We start from the raw sequence: 25,974 nt of genomic DNA, 5'->3' as shown, positions 1-25,974 counted from the left end.
TTCTACCTTCCTTGAAGATAAATGCCTGTTTCACCTCATGGTAAGTACCCCTGCAGAGCAGACAGCAAAATAACAAAGACCTGTCAATTCTTTGGGTATCTAAACTAATGGATACCCTGTGGTTTCTGATAAGCTCAGATGGATTGGACTCTGTCTGGCTGCCTCTACATGAATGCTTTGAAAGAAACTCTTCTGAGATAGATTATTCCAAAATATTTTGGTATGGGATTGATTTTAGACAAGGTAATTGTAGCAGTGTGGTCAGTGTTCAGACACCATCTTGCATTTCTGGTCTCTTTCTGGAGAAGATTATGTAAACCATTACATTAAGGTGATCTGATCTGGGATAAGGAAAGGCCTGAAGAAATTTATTTCCAAATCTGGAGGTAAAACCAGTGGTATGCTACACCAGGCCACTTTCCAACTGACAGAACCAGGTCAAATTTGTTTCTTGCCTTGCTTTCATTGTCAGAATGACCTAAGAGAGATGTTTAGCCATCATATTCCATTAGAGGCATTAGAAGAAATATCCATGAAGCAACTTATAAGCAACACGTAATGGAGAGACTCATCTGGACTGTACCTTACTGGCCTAGTGACCTTTATATCCTACTTGGGTGATATCCAAAAGACCTGAAGTAGGTAAAAAGCAAAAACAGCACTGAAAAGTGTTAGGAGTAGGGACAAGGACGTCACTGGTTTTTGTGCTAAGATGAAAAAAAAATCAAGAAAAGGAAAACACCAAGTAAAAATGTACCTAGCACCTTATTATTAGTTAGTCTGATTTATTGTCAGACATGGAGGAAGAAAAGACACTTCTCACAATTTGGACAGGAGAGGAAGAGGCAAAAATTAAGCCTAAATTCCCTTTACTAATCTCTCAATTACAGTTGTTTTTATGTAATTAATTAGACTGGCTCATATATCTTTAAATTTTACTGTTATTTAGTGAAACTAGTGATAGGTGTGTTCTTGAAAACTGAAGATGTGTTTTACTTTTGTGGTGCCCTAAAGGCACAGTGTCACATATATGATTCAGTAAGACTTCTAAATGAAATTTCCAGTGTACACTTGATTTTCTATAACATGATACATCTACTTTTTCCTAGTGTAAGAGAGGACTAGGTCAATTTAAAGTGTATGTTATAATGCATGCAAGCTCCAAAACAAGCATTTTATTGATATTTAAAGGTCTATTGTGGTCTTCCTGGTAAGAGATGTTGGGTTTTTGCAGTAAAGCAAATTCATTATTTTATTTACATATATAGGTCCCATTACCATAAGAATCTGAAAACATCCTAAAATTACAGTATCACTGACTTATCAACTCCTGTGTGTGAGAAGGCAATGTCTTCTCAACACTTAACAGATGGAAGACTGAGATTCACATCAGTGGAGATAAAGGAAGTTTAATCCCTGTTAAAACTAGAGAAATACAGCCTTGATAGTTTGAAAATCTTCACCAGAAGTCAAGACCTGGGACAAGAGGACAATCTGACAAGAGGTCAAACAAGATTCACAAAGGATTAAATACATGGTGACATTCAACATCCACAGTAAGTGATAATTATGTGGCTAAAGAGGCACCTGGATAAATAAAGTTTCCAATAGCATTTTCTTACAGGGTTTGTTGTTTGAAAAAAATAACCTACATGTCAAGATTTTTGTTTTTCTCCAAAGTAGATATCTTAAAATCCTTTGAGTATCATTGGGGTCCTTTTGTCAAACATCCTTCTGTCAACTCACAGTGTGGTTGCTGTACAGGCAGCATAAGCAGTTATCAGGGTAACTGGTCTGACAAATTCAAATTAAGAAAAGACAGACTGTCATGACATCTGAGGTGATCTGAGAGGCTCTAAAATTTTCTATTTATACAATTATCTTCTTTTCAATGATTTGTGATAGTGAAGGAAAATATATGATTATCAAAGTATTTTTTCAAATCTCAGTGGAGAAAAATCCACCTTTATAGACTTACTTGCAATTACTCCAACAGTTCTTTTCAAAAAATTAGTTTTATATCTATGATCTAAACAAATCCAATGAAAATGTAAGACTCCTTTTTTTTCTTATCCTCAATACTGAGAAAGAAACATAAGGTAATGTGCTCTGGGGATTTTTCCTACCTGATTTCATTGAGAACCTAAAGTACAACATTCTGAAAGGAAACAAGTATGAGTAATACAAGGAGGTGGCTCAACCCTACCTCAGGCCACAGTTTAGAAGAGCCCAATGTTCTGACCCATGTACACTTCCTCCTGAGATGCCTGCCAAATAGGCCAAGTGTGGATGAAGTAATTAGGGAAGGAGCAGAAGATGAATGAATTGAAGAAGGCTGGTACTGACCCAAGGTAAGACTCTGCTATGCCTAGGAGAAATGTCTTTTAGTTATTTGAGAACTACTGGGCTTCTGAAAAAGAGAGAAGGTTCATCAAAAGTCCTCATCAGGATGGAAATCTCAGTCACAAGTTCACCACCTCATAAGTTCCATTCCAGCTCTTTGTCAAAGAGACTGCTCAGAAGTCATGCTACAGGACCCAAAAATCACCTGGCGATAAATCCGTCCTCCCCTTGGATGTGCAACCTTTTCAGTGATAAAGAACTAGGGAATGGTTTGCCAGGCTCTTTGAAGAATAAGAAAGATGGTGAAGGGGATTAGATATGTATGTCTTTGTTCCTTTAGATCTGATTCATTTCTGATCGTAGGTTCCATAAGCCAATTGCCTCACCAGGGCTGCTAAAGTCCAGAAATAAAGTCATAGCTGGCACTGTGAGGACAGACAAAGGGAGACACAACACTTCAAAGTTCAAGCAGCAAAAGCCAAATTTTAATGTTCATAGCCCATATTTATATGGTTCTCTGAAGGCACTGAGTTTGATTACAATCGGTCAGTAATCTTTCTCCACTAGTTCATTGGTTAGTAGCTGTTTGTGTGCATACGTGCCAAGGGCTTTCCTCTTTACAGATGTTTACATTTTTGTCCCCTGGGAAGAAGATGTTTCACACAGGCAGAATATTTTTCTCCTCACAGGTGCAAATTGTTGTCCACAAAGAATAGAATGATATGCAAGCTGATTCTCACTGTTACCATTCCTTTCTCACGGGAACTTAGCTAAAGTAACAAGGCCTGAACTATGATTTTACAAGGCCTTTCTTTTGTAAGGCTTTATCTATATGTGACAATAGCTGGTTATTAAAAAAATCCTTTCATATTACTGTTGTGTAGACAAATATTTTTTTCACCAGATGCTTACTTTGTTTCCTGCTTCTACTAGTTTTTCCTCTCTGGACACAATTCCCACAGCAGCATACACTGAAAAATACCTTTCTAACATTTACAAGCAGTCCTATCCCATTAATATTAACCCTTATGGACAGACTCTGTCATGAAAAAAAACAAATGGGGACAGTAAACACTACAGAATTGTCTGCCAAAATGTCAGTTTCAGTACGAGCTGCAGTATCAACAAAAGTGCATAATCTAAATGCATAATCAATGCATCAACTAATTGCATAATTATTTTATATTCCTATGGAAATGAGACTCAGAAATATATTCCTTTATTTTCAAACTGTGGTGACAATTGTGATGCAAAGCAAACAAATAACAAATAACAAAGCAAATAAATCACTGCATCTGATGGACAAAGCTTTCTTTCAGTACCATACTTCAAGTAGCAACACATGTACAGAAGAATAGGACAATTTTGTGTAATCCCCTAGAGCTGCTTATTTAGAGTCATGTGCTTTGACAATACCTTTTACGTAAGAAAGAGAAGGAAATATCTGTGCCTCTTCCTTATATGACTTTTTGGCTCAATATCTATGTATTATCTGGTGTTGTGGCTTGTATGTGTAGTTGTATACTTGTTAAAACTATTTATCTGCCACATGTTGTGTTTATACACTCCTGTTTCCTGTACAGTGCAGCCCCAGTAGCTGATTTAATGAAATATGCTTCACATCATTCTGAGTGATTAGAACGGTTGAATGAACTGACAGAAATGCAAAAGTATAGTATCAAAAAAATATTTCCATTAATATGTCATGGCACAATGTGAGGGGATAGAATGTAAGAAAAAAAAGATAGTGCAGAAGGTAATCTCACCCCTGAGGAATTGCAGCTGTACTAATCACCAAAGGTTAGGAACTGGCCTGCCCTTAACAGGCCACAGCTGTGTCCAATGAGGATGAGTGCTATAAAAGAGTGAGTTATCTAGGTGAGAAGGATGCTCGAGTTTGTTGGCTGTGCTGTGAATAAGAAGGAGTTAGTGCTGTGAGGAGATGCCCATGAGAAGTTGCTGAAAAGGTGTGGGAACTTTGCAATAAGATGGCAACAGCAGAATACGTATATTGCTGTTGTATGAAAATCCTTTTACTTATATACTTATCTTTATGCTATTCTACGTGTAGAAGCTCTGGAAAGATTTAACTTTGTTTAGAAAAAAATTGTATCTCCTTAAAAATTTTGGTTAGTGAGAGACATACATACAGGGACAGGAAAACTTAAGCATGTCTCTGCAGTTATACCTATCTGCCCTATTTTCCTGTTTACAGTACTTTCACAGACTGGAAACCCTGAAAAGTGGATTTAATACATTTTATGGAAAATCCTGTTTTCATTCCAAGCAATTTCAAAAAACATTTGTTATTCTTTCTTTCTGAAGCAGAAATAAAAACTTAACTGAAAATTCAGTGGAAATATTTTAAATGCCTGGAAATATTGAGAGAGCTCAATTTGGAAGCATAGGTTCAATTGATGTTTTCAATATAAATCAGAAATGTGTTCCTGCAGCAAAGAACTTCAACTGTGGTTGGGGAAGACTTTAAACATCAGGCCAAGGCAATTGTTTATTCCTCTCTACTTAACTCTCATGAAACCTCATCAAACACTGTGTCTATTCTTTGGCTCCACAGTACAAGGGAGCATGGATAGATTGGAGAAAGTCTAGAAGTGGGGCATTAGTATAGTTAGAGAGCTGGAACTTGTGGCATACAACTAAAAGACAGCAAGTTCTTTTCAGTCCAGTCTTAAAAACAAGAGAATCAGGGAATATATTCATGCTTTTAAATGATGGAAGACATAGATCTGAAACCAAAAACAGAGGTCAGAAATGTACTGTAGAAACATGTGAGACAGTGGGCACAGCTTGGAATATAGGAAACAAACTTGACAAGGAAACAAAGCATTCACTGTGAGCATATGACACTGGACTAGTTCAGAAAGGTGTGGAATATCCATCCTTGAAGACACAAAATATTTCACTATACAGGCCCCAGATCAACTTGCCCTACCTAAAATTTCTCAGATCAGGAGGTTGAAGTAGATGACCTCTGGAAGTCCCTTCCAAAATACTTGATTCAACTGTTCTAGGATTATATGAACTACACTGTAGAAATTCTTGTAATAGACTATTGTTAATACTTTAACAAGGTTGGTGGTCAAACAAGAAACCTCTACCTGAAAAATAAAGCCTTCTAATATTATCACTCAGGTTTCTCACCTTATTTCATCAGTATTTTGGTTACCAAAATTTCTCCTCAAAACAACACAGTATGATAGATACTTTTGAGTCATCAACTGTGTTTTTTTTAAAGGGCAATTTTGCAATATTCGCTGGGAATGAGTTTTTGTCACATGTTTGTAACACTGGAGGGCTGTTTTACCTTCCGAGATGTGACCTTGAACCCGGGCAGCGCAGAATCTCTCTGTTCCTGGAGGAATGCCAGCTCAACCAGCCAGGTCTGCTGGCCAGCATATGGGCAAGGTCAAAGCATTGTCCCCTTTGGAGCCTCCTGGGTGCAGGAGCAGAGACAGAGCAGCTCCTCTGTGTTCTCATTGTGCAGCCAGGGACTTGCCACAGGTTTAAGCACAGCTGACCACACCATCCTTTTTGAAGAGTGAATTGCTTTTGGGGAAGGTTAATCCTCTGGCTCACCAGGGGAGGTATGGAAAAGAGAGAGGAACTACCCTAGCATTATAAAATTGTTTAGTCTCTGTTTAAAAGCACAGCTTTAAAGAAAATTCTTCTAAATCATACACTTGGATTTAGATTCTAGAAATATGGGTTATATAATTTAGGTAAATTTGCTGCAGTTATTGTAAAATTCTCTCCTGTTAAAGATAACCAAGACACCTGTAAATTATTTTTCCACAAATCTAACAGTAGGTTGTTTTCCCCTCCCAAATCATATTTCAATAAAGATATATCTCTTTTTTAGCAATATATTTCCTGCTTTATATATTTCTATAAAGAAAGACAGAGTGTGATGGAGAAAAGAAAAGTCCATGAATTTTACTACAGAAGAGTGTAGTTCTGTGCTGGGACTGGTGGCAGAGAGTTCACATCTGCCTTAATTTTATATTTATTCCTGAAAAAAATGTTCAAACCTACCTGAATAAAGTTTATACTGCAGGAAATTTTAGAAGTCCAGCATGAGAAATAGCATTCTGTTGAGGTGCACACAATAAATTTTCAGAGCAGCAGCTCTTCCAGGTGTGACAGCTCCGTTTTGTGTACTCTGTAATTTTGAACAAATTTCAAAACAAGAGTTGCACAGGCATCCATAACCAGGATGGAGCTGGGAACCAGTCCATGTTGTATGACAGCATGCCAGCATTTCCAGTCAGCCTGATGTTGGTTGCATTGGTTGTAGCGAGACAGCCAAGAACATAAATATGTTCCTAGCTTTTTCCATTGTGTGAACCCACTAGAGAAGATTTTTCAGGATGTTTTAGGGGAAAAAATAATTTAAATATTTAATTGTCTTTGACATTTTAACATATCGTGTGCCTAATCTTGGCCTCTTATGTTAGGGTTTGATAATTCTTTCCTGTTGGTGACAAAATCTCTCTCAAACAAGGTGCCTTTAAGGCTACAAATATTGCTTTGTTTGCATTCATTTTCTCTGAGAAATTCTCTGAATTTCTACCCTTGACAGAAACTCAACAATGTTATTTTGTTGTTGTTGTTTGTTGTTTAAGTCATAACACATTTGATGTTTTCAGAAGTATTTTAAAACTGGTTTGGTAGCCAAGCTGCCGTGCAGATAAATCAGTAGTTGCAGTGCATGGGTCATAGCACTTTTCTTGAACCGTAAAAATGGGATTTTAACCAGGAGTGCTAAACATCACAACCCATTTATTCTGTGTTCACAGCACAGTTGAAAGAAACGTGACTATATTACCTAATAGCTAAACTCTAAAAGCAAGTTTCATTCTAGAATATTGACAATAGAATCATGCCTTGATTATGCTGGTTTTAAAGGCCATTAAAGCACTTCTAAAGGAGCAAAAGGAAAAGGGTAATATCATGATATGTCTTTAATTTCATCATGCTAAGACAATGTCAGACAATGAAAAATAATTGCTAGATCCAGGTTTTTAAAGAGCATTTTCATTTAAAGGTATCGCAAACTTGATTTTGGGTTTGTCCCATTTAAACAATGGTCTGCACTCAGAATTTTGACTACCTTGGGCAGACAGATGTCACATGTTCATTTTATTACTGAAGGGATGTTGCAATGATGTCTAAATTCTTACCTCTACAGGACTTAGTAGTTCAAGGACTGTGATATACTTGCCTCTGACTGTCCAGGACACGCCAAGATCTGCCTTCCTTACATGGTAGGCTGCTGGTCATGAATAGCTGGATGCCTGAATATCCTATGTAGTCTCATAGTGCTGTCCCAAGACCAAAATCAGGTGTACAGATCATCTGCTTTCCAGAGTGGTCCAACCTTCCTGTGTTAGAGTTTTGGAAACAGCCTGGTGACTAGTCTCTGCATTGGACAGTGCAAGAAAGTGAGTTAGAGTCAAGCTGACTCTTCCCTCTGGCTTGACTTTACAGACAGCAGGACAGATGTTGTCCATGTAGTACAGTGGTGAGAGCAGGATAGCACTAAATCCCAACATCTGCTAAGGCTTACACTGAGACTGGCTGCCACTGCCACCTTGTTTAATCAGTGCAGCAACTCCTGCATCTGTCTCATCCATCTGCTCTTCAGAGCATTGATAATGCCAGTGGGAAGAGCCTGGCCATGACCACAGGTTCAGGCCTAGGATTAGCATGGCAGTTCTGCTGCTCCCAGGGGCTGTGTGGAAATATACTCTATTACAGAGTTTTCTACTGAGCTCTGTCTGTATGTCAAGTTCAGCAAGCACAGTAACTTCCCTAGGTTCATAAAACGGGATGATGATTCAGCCACTCTGATCCTAATAATTTGCTTGGACCTGAAGATCAGAGAATCACAGTATGATAATGTTGAAAGGGACCACAGTGGGTCATCTGGCCCAAGCTCCCTGCTCAAGCAGGGTCATCCCAGAGCACATGGCACAGGATTGCATCCAGACAATTCTTGAATATCCCCAGTGAAGGAGACTACACAACCTCTCTGGGCAACCTATTCCAGTGCCCAGGCCCCCTCTGCACGGTAAATAGGGGAAGGGGGAAAGGAAGTATTGGCGGGCAGCTGAATCACTGCACTTGTCACACTGAACTTCAGTACTGGAAGTTTTCCTACTTCAGTATGAAAAAAAAAAAGTTGCAGATTGTAGTTACTAATATAAAAGGATTGAACAGGAGAAATTCAGCACTTTTCATCCTTCATAGAAAAATCTCACCCAGTTTGTGTGTCCAGGCTGTGTTCACACACATGATTACATTGCAGACCTGTCCTGAAGTTAGAGAAGAGCCATTAAATGAGCACAGTGTGGATGCACATCATCTGTGTTAAAGGCACTCAGGTGTGGGGTTGCAAAAATGAGGGGATGTGAGAGACAGAAAGAATAGGGAGCAGCTGATGAGGAAGGGCGGGCAATTTTCATTTCTTGGGGATGAATATCAGTCTCAAGCCAATCTACACAACAGAACTATCCTTGAACTCCATATTACCCTGCTTCACCCTCTTCTGTTCTCTGGCTTATGACCACTTTTTCAATTCCTTTTTAAGAATTATTTTTCACATCCTTCATTAACCTGGAACTCTAGAAATTTTTTTTCCATACAGGTTTTTTAAATGTTATGCTATAGTTGGAGGTTTTATGGAGGGGTTGGGAGTGTCATAAAAAATATTCAAAAATTATTCTCAAAATAAGCATGTGTATCTGTGTAAATTTATCTGTGCTACTGATAGGCAGAGGGATGAATTCTGAGTCATAGCATCAGATGAGGAAAAGAAGATCTGACTTCAGAAGAATAACTCTCCTTTAGAGATCAGCCTGAGAAAATTCAGTTTTCTAAGCCCCCCATGAATCTACCTGCTCTGTTAAACAGTGGAATGGTAGGTATCTTTGGAGATCCAAATGAGTAACTGAACTATGCAAAAAATCAAATATTGAGAAAAAGAGAAATGCTAATTATGGCTATTGATATACAACTGCCCTTCCCAGATACAGCAGTGATGACCCATTAATTATAAAGGAAAGTTGCAGCAATGGTCTTGGTTGAGATAAATGTTGTTAGGCCAGATCATCCAGTTCACCAAAACTTTATTCTTATCCTAAGTCTTCAGTTCAGTATATTTTAGGCAATTATGAATTGCAGAAGAGATTCAACATATTTCAATCTTATTTTATCTCTCTGATCTGTGTCAGTAAAGAACTTAAGTTTTCTTTGATCTGCTCCTTCATCCCTTATATCCTCAAGTTAGCATAGGAGAAAATAGCCCCAAGCTGGGTGAGGGCAGGTTTAGACAGGAGGAATTGTGAGGAAAAATTTCTTCACCAAAGAGGTTATCAAGCATTGCAACAGGCTAGCCAGGGAAGTGGTTGAATCACACCAGCCACAGAGGAATTTAGAAGATGTAGATGTGATGCTTAGGGAAATGGTTTAGTGGTGGACCTGGCACTACCAGGTCAATGCTTGGTGTCTCATAGGCTTTTTCTAACTTAAATATTTCTGTGATTTTAAGTTCTCCTCTGTGCCACAAAGTCTTTGATCTGGACTTGTATCAGTGCAACTTCATTGCAAAAGCCTGGACCTCTCTGTCTTTTAAAAAGAAGTGGAATAAGGTCCAGAATGTGGTTACATGGTTATGTGCAGACTCACATCCATGTTCCTATGCCTGCACACACAAAACTTGAACCACCAGCTCTCAATTGCTGAAAATTAGGCTAAATTGACTGGGTGATTAACCAATTTTTTTCTCCATGACACCTGGAAAATAATTAGTCACCTGTGGTACCACAGAAGAAGAATAAACACCAGATGTTTACACCATTGAATACCTTAGTATTGTTATGAAATGTTTAATAAAATAAGTAAGAGTGCAATTTCCCTTAAAATGTTCAGTTAATTGCATTTTCCATTGTTTAGGAAAAACAGGTTTTTGTTTTCATAACTGTAGGATTGCTTGGAATTAATATGCACAGATGCACTGGCTGATTTGCATCATTAAGTCTTGAAAAGACTATTAAAATTTTATATCTTCCTATCTATTCTTATTATCTTTCTCAATAAGAAAAATTTCTTATTAATGGATGAAGTATTTCAGCAAGACTATGGAAGCAATTTTGAAACTGCAGAATAAAATTAAATAATATAAATTATAATAGTTAACAGAAAATCACAAAATAATTCCAGAGAGGTTGCCATATAACATATGAAAATAAATTTTACAAGTGAAAACTGTGGGTGCATACCCTTGCAACTCTACATATGAAGACATTTAGTACAACTTCCAACTGACCAGTAAATATATACATTGACTCACCATAAAGGAGTGGTCTTTTCACAGTATTTATAAAATGAATTTAACAATTCAGTCCTGAATCCAAAGCTAGATTCAGGTTTTTTGTTGAATTCCTTGCAATGGGTCAGTGAAGAGAATCACATTCACCATTCTGTGAGGATAGTCTCTCCACATCCTCCGTTACTGTATGAGGTAGGAAGAAGAAAAAAACACCATATTCCAAGATCAGTACTAAAATTAGTATATTCTACTGGAAATGTTTAAAAATGAGAATCATGTTTTCTCAATAATAGAATTAAGAAAATGCCGTTTAAAAAGAAAATGTATTTTGTGAACACCTTCGAATTGTTCAGGAGATCCTCAAATTTAAAAAAAATTAATTGTAATAATATTTTTCCTGGTATTTATGAATATATGGCTCTGTAGATTTTCTACTAGGGTTGCCTCCCTCCAGGTAAATTCACATGTTAAAAACAGATCCTAAAAGATGCTATGACATCTCAGGCCACAGCACATGTACTGAGGAAGCAGTAAATATGATTCTACAGGGTTTTAATTTAAAGATTAACTCCTACTACTTTAATCTTTTGGAAGACAGTGGCTTTACTTTGCATTTTCTACTGTACTTGTGGACAAATATACTCAGGGAGTAAGTTTTTGATCACCTTGCTGAATAATCTTATTTTGTAAAGACTGCATTTCCCTGTTTCACAGAAAATGCTGGTTTAGAACAATATAACTGTAAATGATTCCCAAAATGCAGCATCTCAGTGTTAAGATACTGATTTTCATTACTGCTGCAATAACATAGAAATAACTATATTATAGGAATAACTACATTATAGAAATGACTATATTATAGAAATGGAGCAACCGTCTATTGCTTGCTTTTGCTTTATGGACAGCAATTCAGTCACTGCATAGGTTCATTTTGTGACTGTTCAGCACAGTAGGTGAGATGAGGTATTAGCAGTTTAAAATAGACAAGTGCACTTTCCATTTCAGTGCAGCCCAAAGACTTTTCCTGCCTTGCCGGCTGGCATCATTATGCAATCAAAACAACGCTCTCAACATTAACCTCCTCCTAAGTTTTGTTTTGGCTCAAGGACATGTTGAGTGGCCAAACCTTGATCCTGTGCCCAATAAAATCAAAGTTTCCTTTGCTTTCAATGGCATAGGCAGAGAAACAGCAGGATCTGCCAAGTAAATTACAACAATAACAAGTAGGGACATGTTTGTGAGACTACAAATGTCTACTGTGCTGTAATCTGAATGTTTTGAAGGTAGGTCTGCTCACAAAATATAATGACCTTATGCAGACAAATTGACCCACTGTTTTGTTTGAACAGTAGAAAAATGCTTTTTGATTAGCTCTAAATATATTGATCACTCATTCAGTAGTTTGAATTCACTGCTTGTCTGTATTCAATCTACAAACAGAAGCAGTCATTTCACCTTTCATAAACATTGTCTTCCCACTGCAAATAAGAACATAATAATTAATACTAATTATCTTTTATTCTGAATGTCTTGGGGAATAAGGACTTAGAAATTTTCACAGCCGTTTTGAAGAACTAATAATCTAAAGCTCTTGTTTTGTAGATTGTGAGTATTCACAATTTGCACAGTCACAGTTAGACTGCATAAATTTTTTCTCTCCACTGATTAAAGAAACTCACATAGCATGAGCTCTACACTGTGCAATCAAATACCCCATTTAAAAAAAAAATTAAAATCTTATCATAATTGTACAGGCTTTTAAGTTTTCGATCTCTTTTCCAGGGAGTATTCAGGAAAGCAAAACATGATTTTGGTAATGGTTAAAGACAAAATAGAAAGAACATGAATACAGACAAGTCAGGAAAGAGGAAGGAAGAAGAAACATCACTTGCCTCACAAAAATTTTTTAAGAGGTGATCATTTTAGAAATTTTTCTGTTTAGTCAGAATAGTACTCATTGTTCACTCCAGGGTACCCCTTGTCCTTTCTCCTAAAGTTTCAGCTCAATTGGTGCCCTGTTCTTGCTGTGCTGCTTTCAATCCCTGCAAGAGTAAAACCAGCTGGAGTTCCCTTTCTCTTCACCCATCATCAGTTACTGTTTGCCACGGCCTGAAAAAGAGATGAGAAGTGGAGATGTTGTCTTTTCACTGCAATAACAGCCCAAAATTCAGGAATCAACCAAAGAGAATGTTCACTTTACTTTCTGGAAAGCACCTGTAAATCTGTCCCTGCAAACAGGGCCCTAGAGGATGGTTCTAGCTGCTGGCAGCATCATCCTAATTCTCTGCAAACTGAACTTCACCTTCAGTTTGGTACCCAGGCTCCCTTAGGTTTCAAAAAAGCATGATTCATTTCCTCAGGCTGCTTGGTGTTCTGAAGACTGGGCCCTCAGTAAATGTAAGGTAATTGTAATTATAATAAAATGAATGCAATGAATGTTGCTATAATACAGTGTTAAGTGACAGATAATTGCAGAGTACCATAGATACACTTTTGCCTTTAATTAGAGAGAAGCAACCATCTCATTTATTCTAGTTAAATCGGAGATGTAATCTTTGAAGTTAGCATCAAAGACCTCATGATTTAACCTTACCAAGTACACTACTAATAATAATTTTAAGTGTACTTACATAAAGCAATAATAGAGGCTTTTCATTTTATACAGGGTAATAATTTGGTCTTAGGGTAGATAAACTAGTGGAAGGAAGGCCAAAGAAGTGAACTCCAGAGTAACACAATATTATTATTAACTCTCTGCTGTAGCAACCATCATGGAAACTGATGCTATTGAGCAAAGAAAAAGCTGTACCTGAAGAGTTTTAAAACAAATATTTTTGAGGCTTAAGAGCCTAGGCATTGAGGTCTTGGGGAAGATTTCGTTAAGCAGCACTAAATCATCCTGATCCTTTGAAACAAGGCACTGCTACTGTAATCAGTAGGTACTAAAATGAATGGAAACTTTTTCTGGTCAGAGCAAGTTTCTAAGCAAATAAACTAAACACTTACTTCAGTTTTTCTGGGGTACAAAAAGGAGAATATGGACTTTCCCCATTTTTAAATGGTATTTTGAAAATAATGATATTTTTTCTTTCCTTACTCATTAGAAAAGGCAGTGGGGATATAAAAATCTTTGTAATATTACCTGGAATTTGCTAACATTTTGTTATACTATAAAATGGCTTCTTCTGGTAAATCTGAAACCACTGAAGCAATGGAAGTTTCATTAGGTAAAACATGTCACAATGTATTAGACCTCACTCCTCTCCATTAGTAATGATGAGTATCCATTTGTTTCATATAGTATTCCTCTTTTTGAAATACACTTATTAGCACTCAGTCACAGCACCCTGAAAATATTTATTCTAATTATATCAGTCTTGTTCTTGCACCTATCTTTTCATTAAAGTAAAACTGAGGTAAAACTTTACAATTAATTATGATTATTGTCAAGGTCACTGCAGATGATTAAGAACATTAGATGTGCATTTAACAATTTTCTTCTTGAAGAGTTTCATAGCACAGTACTTGGATGAATGTTCCTTTGGGGTATTCTGATCACAAACTTAAGTAAGTATCCACACCTTACTGCTTCAGAAAGTCCAAAACTTTTCCAGAAGACAGCAGTCAATTGAAAAGGATCACCAAAACTGAAATCCATTATCATTTTGTGACTTGGATGCCAAAGGTCCAAATGGTTGAAATAATGAGATCCAGAACTCCCATCCAAATTTCTGGAAGAGAATGGAAAAATTTATCATGTAATGATTTTATTTTGATTGCTTTTCCTTCGAAGTAAATGTTTCAATCTGGTAAACATCCTTCATTCCACCTTGAAAACAGAACATTATTTTAGGAAGTTCCATTTTTTTCTATGAACTAAAGGTGCAGTAGGAAAAAGAACTTCCCAGTATTAGAAACCTAGGAAATAATGAACCTGTCTGGGAAAGACAGAAAGATTTCTATAGAAACTTCTATAGATTTCTTTAGATTTCTATAGAAGCTCCTTTAGATTTCTCGGAAGTGCAACCTTATCTCAGCACATCTAGTTTCCAGAAGCACAGAACCAAAAAATATGGTGCAAGACAGAGGTCAACCAAGCCTGACTCTTTTCTCCCCTAACAGAATGGAGAGGGCACATACCTCTGCTATCACAGAATCATAAAAATCATTTAGGTTGGCAAAGACCTTTAAAATCATTGAGTCTGGCCAAAGAAACCCAAAAACCTGCACAAAGACACAGCCAGCTCAGCTGAGCTGGCCACACAGTCATGCAGAGCCCCAAGGATTGTTGCAAGGTGCTTCTCTGTAGTTGCTTATCAATAGCCTCTGCCTATCAATATTCCTTCATACACTCTGTAAAAAAGACTTTACCAAGTTTTAAATGCAGAGGGAGTCTTCCCACGCTTTATATTTCTTCTGAAACAGTACATAAGGAACTACATTACTTGTGTGAACTGATGCCATCTATCCTAGTGTGCAGGATTTTGAAATTCAAGCATCAGAAACCAGCAAAATACAGCTTTCATGCTATTTATATTCCTTTTAAAAGGTACAATATATTCTGAATTCCACTCTGCAACTTTGAAGGCAGTGAGTCTATGAAGTCTGCACTGGTGAACTGGTAAATTAGAAAATCAGAACACAACTCTTTTTTTTCCTCATACTCTTACTGCATCCAATGAACATGAGGATTGAAAAGCAAAAATAGCAAGAATGACTGAAATAATGAGATCCAGTGCTGTCATACAAATTCTCAGGTGTTGAAGGACTTTTTTCTTTTATTTTAAGCTATAAGCCTCATTAATTTTCTGTTTCCTTTTGTAGTAAAATGCAACTCACAAATATATGGAGTAAAAAGGTAGCTGTTTTTATCAAAATCACAAGTTAGGAGTTGAAACAGCATTCAAAATCAGTAGCACTGCAACTTAAATCTTTGCATGACTCAGATAACTTTGAAACTCTATGTAAAATTGCCATTTGGAATGGGACAAGAGGATGAATTGCTAAGACATAAAAGTAATGTGAAGTTTGAAGGTAATCTCTGCTATGTATATTTACATATATTTCAAATACTGTATCTCATTATTTCCAGTCCAATATGGGGATTTCTATGTTGTCCTGTCTCTTTGGATTTACTTTACAAATAGAGTGGGAAATTGAATATTATAAAATTGAATATTAGAAGATTATAATATGAATAAAATAAAATAATATTCTAATAATTTAATAAGCAAAATAGTGAATAAAATGGACTATGATGCTCTTTCTGTGGGCACCGTGAGCGAGATAAATTGTTGCTACTCTGCCTCTCAAATGTTGCTATGGAAGAATTCAGACATAACCTTCCAGGAACACAATGAAGTAAAAATTTCTTCTGGCAGAAATAAATTAACCATCTCTTGTCTAGCTAACATTAACAGAGCATATCTAAGAGACTGAGTTGATAATAGTTGTTTTCTGTTCAAATGAATACACAATCAGGTCAAAATTCATTAAGTGCCATTTAGTATAGCTGTAGGTGAAATATGAAAGGTTTTTCTAAATTTGGTGTCCCTCATGTTCTCTTTACCTCATATATTTTTTGTCTTGCATCATAACATATTTATTACCTTTTTCTGAACACCTCTTCCCACTACATCTGAGATTTCACTTTTGTTTGTTTGTGAACACTAAGACTGGCCTAAAGTTACTTTTCTGTACCAGAAAACTAATTTTTTCAATTCAGGTGTAACTTGTACAATAAATAATTTTATCAAGGGAAAAATTTTGAAACCTACATTTAAAGAAGAAACAAAGAAGTGGTGGCAACTGCTTGTATTCAGTGTTTTAGCAATGGGCTGTTTACTTGGACTTGTACAAAATTCCAGCCTCACTGAATATATATATATATATGCTTTCAACTTTCTAGAAACTGGAAGAGTGCCAATGGAAAAAATAGTAAGTATCCCAGTTAAAGAAATGGGATAGTATGTTGAATAGAAATTCACATGGAAAAAAAGTTCAAAGCCTCCATTTGATACAGGACCAAAATTTGAACTTATACCCTTTGCTTTTTGCGTGAATGTCTTGGTCTCTAGCTATTTAGATATTCTGATGCAGATCTTTCACAGTCTTTGCTTGTATGTTTCCTCTTTGTATAAAAAATACTTAAATAGTCATTATCCCAGACTGCAAAAATTATTCCAGCCTGGCAGTTAGGCCATTTGCCTTGTTGATGAATTCCAGCTAATGCACTAGCAAATATCTATCAATTTATCTGAAGTGTGACAGAATCTGTAGGAGGGACTGAAAGCACTTTCCTAGGATGTCCCCACAGCTTAGAAAACTGGTGTTTTACGTTGTGTCAGATGAAATATTTCAGGAAAAAAATTTGATTCCGTTTTGCAGTGCAGAAAATAAAAATGCATTTTTAATTTTTGGATGTATCATGCAGTTCAGACAAAGGAAGAAGGGACTTGCACAGCCATGCCCAGCACCCTGGCATCCAAGCCCCCAGCCACAAGGAATATAAATAAGAGAGGAAAGGGCAGAGAGACACTCTTACTAGATAAAATGTCTGCACAGCAGAGAGTTGATTTCACACAGAAAATTTGGAAAGTCTATACTCATGTTGTGAAAGAGAAAAAAACCAAAAGACTAATTAAGTGCCTTGGTTGAAGTAAGATTTTAAAAACAAGTAACATTTTCCTGAATTAATAAATGTTTTAAGAGTCTGAAAAGCCAAAATTTATAAATGTTTTGCACATTATCTGCAGCAACAGCAACTTTATGCATGCATGAACTTAATGAACCAACCCACAAAAACAAAGAAGATTATTAATAAGACATTTGCTCAAGGCAGGCTAAATGAGTTGCTTCTGAAAACATCAAAGAGAGGTCTCTAATGATAGGCAGAGAGGCACAGCTGCTGGTTTGTTTTTGTACAAAGATAGTGGTCAGTGAATTTATTGCTGGGTGACAAAGAGATTTTGTAGGACTTTGGGTATAAATATTAAAATATGTTCTTCATCTCCTTTTACTTCTTTTTTTGCTCTTCCCCCTCCTCTTTCCTTTCTTTGTTCTTATGATTTTTCTAGGGTTTTGTTGCCTAAAATTAATTTTATTCACTCTTTCTGAAATGTTTGAACTTTTTTCCTAACAACTACTGGTCCAGTGTAATCAGAAGTGAGATTTATATTCTTCTGAAACTTAGTTTTCACTTTGAGTCACTTCTTTCCATTGTTATGCTTTCTTTTTTATGTGCTTATGGGGTTATTAGTCCTCCAGATGAAGAGAAGTTACTTTCCTAGAGATAAGCAGGAAAAGACCAAAATTTAAGCTTTGGGTCAAGGTATTTCACAACCACCTTCATCTTCTAAGAGCCACCATTTCTTTGCAAGGGCTGCTGGGTCAGTGAGCTTTTGAAGTTTGAAGCCTACCATCAGTCTTTCACGACTGGTCTCCACAAGTCTTGTGTCACTAATTAGATGTAAATTAATCATTTGTCCTCTCCGTGTCAAAACCTTAATCATACAAAGCAGTAATCTTTCAGTTCTGTACAACCAATCTTACAGTGCAGCCTAAGTAGATTAAAAATGACATATCCCCCACACCAAGATTTTGGAACAGAAATATTCTTCATTACAGGCCAAAATTACTAATGTAAAGTGTAAAATTTTACTAGTCTTTACTAGGTTATGTCAACCTGGAACCAGAAATACTGAAGCTTATAATTTCACTAATAAAACCTATTGAAAAAACTCCCAAGGGAAGGTTTTCTTTATTTTTCTAGCTCATTAGTGAATTATGAAAGTCTGGTGAACTTAAAACAGAAAATAAACTGAAACCACCATAACCACCACCTCATCCCCCCCAAATTATTATCAAATCCCTTACAATCTTTGTCTGAAGTGGATATTTAGAAGGTACTATTTGCAAAGGGTCTTTATTTGATGTTTGTGATAGTGATATTTACTTTATTTTCAGCATCTGAAAAGATATATGTGTTAAGGGTAGACTCTTCCAAAACCACATACTTTCTAGGAGACAAATCTAATGTGGAAAGAAAATTAAATAAACTAAATAAAACTAAATAAACTAAATAAACTCAAACCAAGATATTAAGATGGAAATAGAAAAGATTATGTTAAGAAAAGTCATAATGGAATTCACACAAATTATATCCACAGATTCAAGTAGCTGATTGGAAATACCAAAATTACTGTGGAATGTGCATTCAGAATCTTGTGTCAAGATAAGCAAACAGGAAACTCATCATAAGAGTTTAGTTTCATAAAGTGGAAATCTAAGACTATTTTGCTTCATAATAAACCTGATCTTTTGATCATGAGTAAAATGCAGATAAAATGCTGCCATGAAATCAAAATCCATTACTGTTTTAAAACCAGAGAATAAAATACTTTTGTTTTCAGCTGACAGAACTAGTTGAGCTTGAAAAAAATTATAATAGCTGTATTTGTGGACTGTCACTCCTCTAAGCATTTTTGGTCTTTAAAAGGAGCTCACTGAGGAAACTCTGCAGTCTCTCCAGTTAGGTTAAACAGGCGATTTCATGGCTGTTATTTATGCAAGTTTCTTTAAGGTAATAGGCTTCTCTTTTTTCCACAATTCTTTACGTCTCTGTTTTGTTTTTCACTATACTGATCCTGTCTAGTCAAAACAAGGTCTGGTTCTCTGCTTTACTGCTTCCTCAACCCAACAGCACTTTGTGCTGCAATCCCACCTGTGATTTACATCACCAGAGCTAAAACTTAACAGTCCATGAAATTTATTGCATATTGTTTGATTCATTTGTGTTGAGCCATACAGAACACAAGCTAAATTGTAAATTTATCTCATATTGTTTTCAGACTGAATGATTGGTCATAGTTCACATGCAAATCAGGAGCTGCAGTGAGAATTTTAACTGCTTCATAAAAGTTAATGTCAGAGGTTTTCTGATGACTGCACCCATCTTCTTTAATGGTCTTATTTATTTATTTATCTACAACAAGCTTGATGCAAGTCATTCTTTCTTGCACATTTTCTATAACTCTAATACATAGGTTTATTTTTAGACCCCTTTCTCTTTTGCTAAGTGGCATGAGGAACTGACAATAAAACCAAAATATTTTCTTCCAGTCAATAGCATCAAATTTCATGCTTCATTTTTCGGTCCATTTTCCCATCTGTTGAAAAACTTATGTGATCAGGAGTGTGTTTCTTGATGCATACTTTCCTCTCCATTTCTCTTATTTGAAATTGCTGTCAGGTCAAGATAAATTTTAAACTGCTTCAGTTAAAACTCTGAGATGTTGTTAGGAATGTGCACTTATACATCAGGGAGGGGAGAAGAAAAGCATGAGTAAGAACAAAAGGAGTGAAAGTGTTGGAAAGAGGGAATTTAGGGCTTGTTCATCGAAACCTACCAAGATCAAGTGTATATAGCTTCTTGCTGAAGCCATATATGTTTGATCCTGAGATATTAGAGGATGGAGCTCTTGCTAACAGCACGCATCCAGAAGTCAGCAAACATTTGTCTTTCCATCCCACCGTAGTAGAGTTGAATTGGTTCAGTCATTCTCAGCATTTTGGACTGATACAAAGAACAGAGAGGGAAAGAGCCGTAAAGATATTTGCATCAATGCAGTCATCCCTCTTGTAATTACTGCTGCATTGACCTTGGAAATATAAAGAAAGGACCTGGTCTGAGGAGAGGGAAATAGCTGAGCTGTGTCAAGCTTTTCCTCACCATACATTCTTCACAATATGGGAAATGTCACTTAGGGCAAGGTGGTTGCCCTTCTGCTACTCAGTCGCCCACTGCCTTTCTTCCCTGACTTCTGCTACAGAATAGTAGAGGCTCCAAATCTCAGTAGATCTGAAAGAGTAGTGATATTCACTGAGTGATTTATAAATAATCCCTAAATAAAAACTGTAGCAATTCATATGCAGAAAGGAGAGAAGGCTCAACCCTGCTCAAAGGCCAAGTGCTATCTTTGATTGTGCTCTCAGCAAGCTGTAGGCTCCTTTACAGCACAAAAAAATAACACTGATATTTTCATTTCAAAATCAAAGGATTACTATAATCCATCTTCTGCACAATTGATTTTGTTAAACGTCCTATAAATAAGACAAAGGACCCAAAGGCTATAGAGCAGCCCAAACAGAAATAGTAAGTCTATATTATCCAGTTTTCAAAAACTGGCCAAAAGTCATGAACTGGGAAGAAAATCAAACAGGCTGACTCTATAACCAGTTGTAGGGATGTAGTTCTGATATTTCAGAACATAATGATCACAAAAAGTTATTTTTCTACTGTTCTAAGTCCAAACTGGCAAGGCTGCCAACTTGAAGGTTTGTCAGAATGGTGCAAGAGGCAAGCTTCAAAGTGGGCAGAGCAGATTACTGCAAATTATTGCACAGTTATAACGCTTTCAGACAGGTAACATCTGGTTTGTTACTGAAAAGAATATCATATCTTTGTAAAGAAAGTGCTCAAAATATATGACTCTTTATTTTAACTTATCTGCACAGGGATAGCTCTTTGACAGGAGAGGTGGAACTTCTTTCTAATTTGAGCAGTGGTTATTACTAAATTACCTATTAGCTTCCTTTTTTTTTTTTATTGATACAAAAACGGGATAAACAAAAGATTGCAGTGCTTCATTTTGAAAATTGTGTTTTCTGATATTAATAATGTACTTTAGCAATAACAAGTGACAGTGTGACTAATTTACAGCTTCTCAATGCTTTTAATCCATTTATTGCAGGAGGTGGGAGTACTTTTGAGGATACTCAAAGCTATTTCTTCTCTGTGAGGTGCAGTAGAATTTTAACTAGCCTCACTACTTCTCAGCACAATCACTAAAATAAAAGTGTGATATAAAATCACATATTTTAATTAATTCAGCACTTGAAATAGCACATCAGATCTCAGGAGAACAATTCACCAGCCATGATAAATATGCAGAATCTTTCTAATCTTAGACTTCTGAACACAATTTTTTGAACTTTTAATTCCTTAAACTTCACATCTACTTTCTGTGAAGGATGGGAGTGTGCTGCATCTTAAAGGTTTCACCCAGACTTGTAATGCATATAAATCTATTTATAGCTTAATTTGCTGCAGGTAGAGGATTTGAAAAATCATTAGACTTAGTAGATATGATTTTCCTAAAGGCAAAAACTAGGTAAAAGAATATTAAAAAATAATAATAATAATAATGTAACAGGTGAATTATTTCCCTACCAAGGGCTTCAAAAATTTAAGCAAGTTTCCCACTAATGTTGGGGCAAGCAAAAGGATGTCTGGTACTCAGGTTTATGTCTGACCTTGTTTGCCAGCATAGATATAGCTTTGTCCTTCATTCCCAACGTTATGGCAGATCTGTAGCTAGTCGTTGTCATTTTACTGAACTGCTTGATGCCATACTTTTCTAGACTGCTGATGCCACTTTGGGTTTTGCCTTTTTGACTTTTATATGGTTTCTATATTCTTCACACATATATTTGTAACTCTGTCACCCCTTGTATTAGTGACTCATCTTCCCAGTACTTTTCCATGGTCTTTCCCTAGGCAGAAAGCCAAAACAAATTCCAGATCTCCAAGCCCTGGGGGCGTACAATTCCCCAGCACTATCTTGGTTTTTCCTGGGAACCAAGGCTGAGAACAACTCTTTAGGATACATTTTCATGGGCAAAGTACAGCCAGTGCTGAGGGAAGGACTCTAGAGAAGGGGCTTGACCTGGGGGGAAGAATTGCATCACCACTTATTCTCCTAATTGGTGTTTTTAATCAATTATGCTAATTTCCTAAAACCTATAAATATGTACTCACACCCGTGGCGGGGTGGGCTTTTGTGGATATCCTTCCATAACTGCTCCTGAAGGCCTTCAAATAAAGATCCCCTGTTATATTACCTCCTCACTAAAATTATATAGGGTTTCATTTCCAGGTTGGGAAAAAGGCAACATTAGAGTGGCTAAGCCATGTCTATCTAGTGATTCTGTGATACCTCACATGAACCCATACACAGAAGGTGGGTTCATCAAATGTAAGTGCTTTTGGGTCATTAGTTAAACATTATTATACGTGGAGTTATAGTGCAAACTTGGTTTGTATGATTATGTGGAAAAATATTTTTAAATAATCTTAATTAGAATAACTTTTATATCAAAATTAGCAATCAAAAGTTTTGGAAAGGACATAAAAGTTTTGGATTGAGATTATTTTCTACCACTCAAAACCACAGTGGGTACAAGGAGGACTTTATAGGATATTTCTAAGTGGTTTTGTTTTGTTCCATGCAATTATTTTTTTTCATTCCTCATTCTAAGTGGGAAACAAATAGTCAGCAACTATCACAAAAGAAGTTCCTTATGTATAACATTTCAAGGTGTTGAAGAAAATAATGTTCACAAAAGTACTGAGAAAAGGAAAAAAGTACTTTGAGGAAAAAAGACCAAGGCACTGTGGAAGCCTTTGACCAAGACCCTCAGTGTCCCCCTGCTCCAAAGTTCAGCATATCCTGTATATCCTATATGCATATCCTATGTGCACCAGGTTAGCTGTGCCATTCCCAGGTTCTCTCTATGCAGTAGGACTAGCACATTCTCAACAATGAAACATCTGGGATTCATAGACATTTCCGCAACTGCTCCAGTCACTCCATGAGGGATTCAGAAATCACTGGCAAGACATTCCAGAGCTTTCTACTCCTTTTTTATCCCTATATGGAAAGGATTTCCCAATAGCAAAATGTGTAGACATTTTCCTCAAGGCAGGAAGAGTGGAGAAACCTGAGCAGCCTGATGAACGTCTGGTCCCTGAGTTACCCTGAGAACCTCCATGCAAAGTGTGTTCTCTCAAAAATCGAGGGCAGATTTGCTATCCCACACTTTGATATTAAATTATGCATATCAAAGACAGAACTTCTTCCTTAGCTTTTTCAACTATTTAAAATTATGTACAACTCATTTCCCAATTACTTCTTGCCTGTTATTATTTGAAAAACCACTTCACTTGACATTTTTCTAGAGCCATAAAGTGTATCTGATGAGTTTATCTCTTCCAATCCTTTCCATTCATCATAGCCTAGAGAAACTTCACTATGTTTATTTAGTGGTTTGATTATAATTTGCTCATAAGTAAGATTTTATAGCATTTAACAAGGGTGAAATGTATGGGTAAAATAATGCAACTGCCCAAAATAATAATGTAATAATAATTTATGCTCCTAATTTCCTTTATAAAATTATTCATCTTCTTCAATATACCATTTCAGTCAATTCTTCATAATATGTGATTTGTAACTCCAAGGAAAAAAATATTAGACACATCATTCCAGATGAATTGCACTATTTTAATTTACAAATAAGAATATTTCTAAATCACAAAAAATGGTCATCTGCTCACATTCTATACAGAAACCCTAGATAATCATACCGTCTGTGGCAGCATGTGAAGGCCTTTTCAGTGCTTTGTGAAATGTCTTTGAGTATTAGGATTTAAACAAAACCACATTTTTATAATAGAATCTTTGATTATTTGACATTAGATAGAACTACAGACAGTTAGCTATATTTTGGCATTTCATTTGGTATTAACAGAAACTAGAAGTCAGCAGGATATCAATAAGGAAAACATTTAATTTAAATTTATTGATGTCTAAGGGGATCATGTGTGTGTGTGTGTTCATGAAACAAGTGGATTGAAAAAACTAAATTCTCAAATTAATTTCTCCCACAGTTCATACACAAAATTAATTTCTTAAACAAAAATGAATTGGCAACAAGTGCCTGCAGTATTATTTTGTGCAAATCACTAGTATTTTATTTCAAGTAATTAAAGCAGATAAATATATTCAAATAAACTCATTTACTTTTGTTATCATGGAAGAAAGGTTTAAGACAAAGCAGCTAATAAACCAAATAATTACAATAGTGTACTATGTCTCATATGAAAACTGTTTTTTTATCTCTAACAGAAGGCAAAATTGTTACAAACATCTCCTTTCACAATTTCACTGTTGTGTTGTTTAAGCCTACAAAAAAGGATTAATGCCTATGTATAATAAGATGATTATAAATCCCTTTTTTAAATGCATACACTTCAAAATAACTTTGCTTTTCAGAAAATGAGAAATGCTGAGAAAATTCATGTACACAAGCACTCATTTCAGGGATATGAAACATTCTACTGAGATTAAAAAAAGTGCTGGAGAAGCAGTACACCTGGAATGCAAGGCAGTTCAAGGAAGAAGAAATATTTGAGTAAAACTAGTAATTTTATTTAAGAATACCTACACACCTACAGTTTTGCAGGGTAATGGGACCTGACCAATGGAACCTGTGAACGAGAAGTATCTCTGTACACTAAATAAGTTCAAAAGAAGTTTAGTGATTCCAGCTGAGGTGGAAGAAAGAATACTCTGTCTAGTAGACAGAGTGGAGGAGTCAGCTCAGATCATTTTAGAGGAGAAAAGATTCCATTTTAGCTAAAGAGTTTTACCAGCCAAATATAAAGAGGTAACTTCAACCTTGGACTGCTGCGGACAGAGTTTGCAGAAACAAATCTTTTCCTGTACTGAAAACTTCACAAGGTAAGATAAAAACCAATCTTCTGCTTTGTTTTGGACAAGGAAATAACTAGGCGTAACTCTTCCTGAAGTACCTATGATGAAATGATAGATAGATAGATAGATAGATAGATAGATAGATAGATAGATAGATAGATAGATAGATGGATAGATAGATAGATAGATAGATAGATAGATAGATAGATAGATAGATAGATAGATAGATAGATACATACATACATACATACATACATACATACATACATACATACATGATAGATACAGACAGACAGATGTGTGCATGCATCCAAATATATAGACAGAGAGACACCAAAATTACCTGGTTTTAACCATATATTTGTACCACTTATCTTTATCAGGGAGGCCTCATTTAGGCCTTTTAGTAGCTGAAGGGGGCTTATGAAAAGGAGGGAGAGGAACTTTTTATATGGTGCGATAGTGACAGGACAAGCAGCAATGGTCAGCATATTCTGGGACTTTGATTAGATTAGATAAACTGTGAGGGAAAATGAGACATTCTTTACTGAGAGGATGGTGAGGGAATGGAACAGATTGTCCCAAGAAGCAGTGGACGCCCCATTCCTAGAAGTGTTCAATGTCAGATTGTGGCCCTGAAAAACCTGATCATGGCCTCCCTACCCACGGCAGGGGAACTGGAACTAGGTGATGTTAAACTCTTCCAACCCAAGCCATTCTATAATT

The sequence above is a fragment of the Melospiza georgiana genome, chromosome 1 (genome assembly GCF_028018845.1).
Source record: "Melospiza georgiana isolate bMelGeo1 chromosome 1, bMelGeo1.pri, whole genome shotgun sequence".
Classification (NCBI taxonomy): Eukaryota; Metazoa; Chordata; class Aves; order Passeriformes; family Passerellidae; genus Melospiza; species Melospiza georgiana.
Note: the sequence above shows the minus strand (reverse complement) of the source record.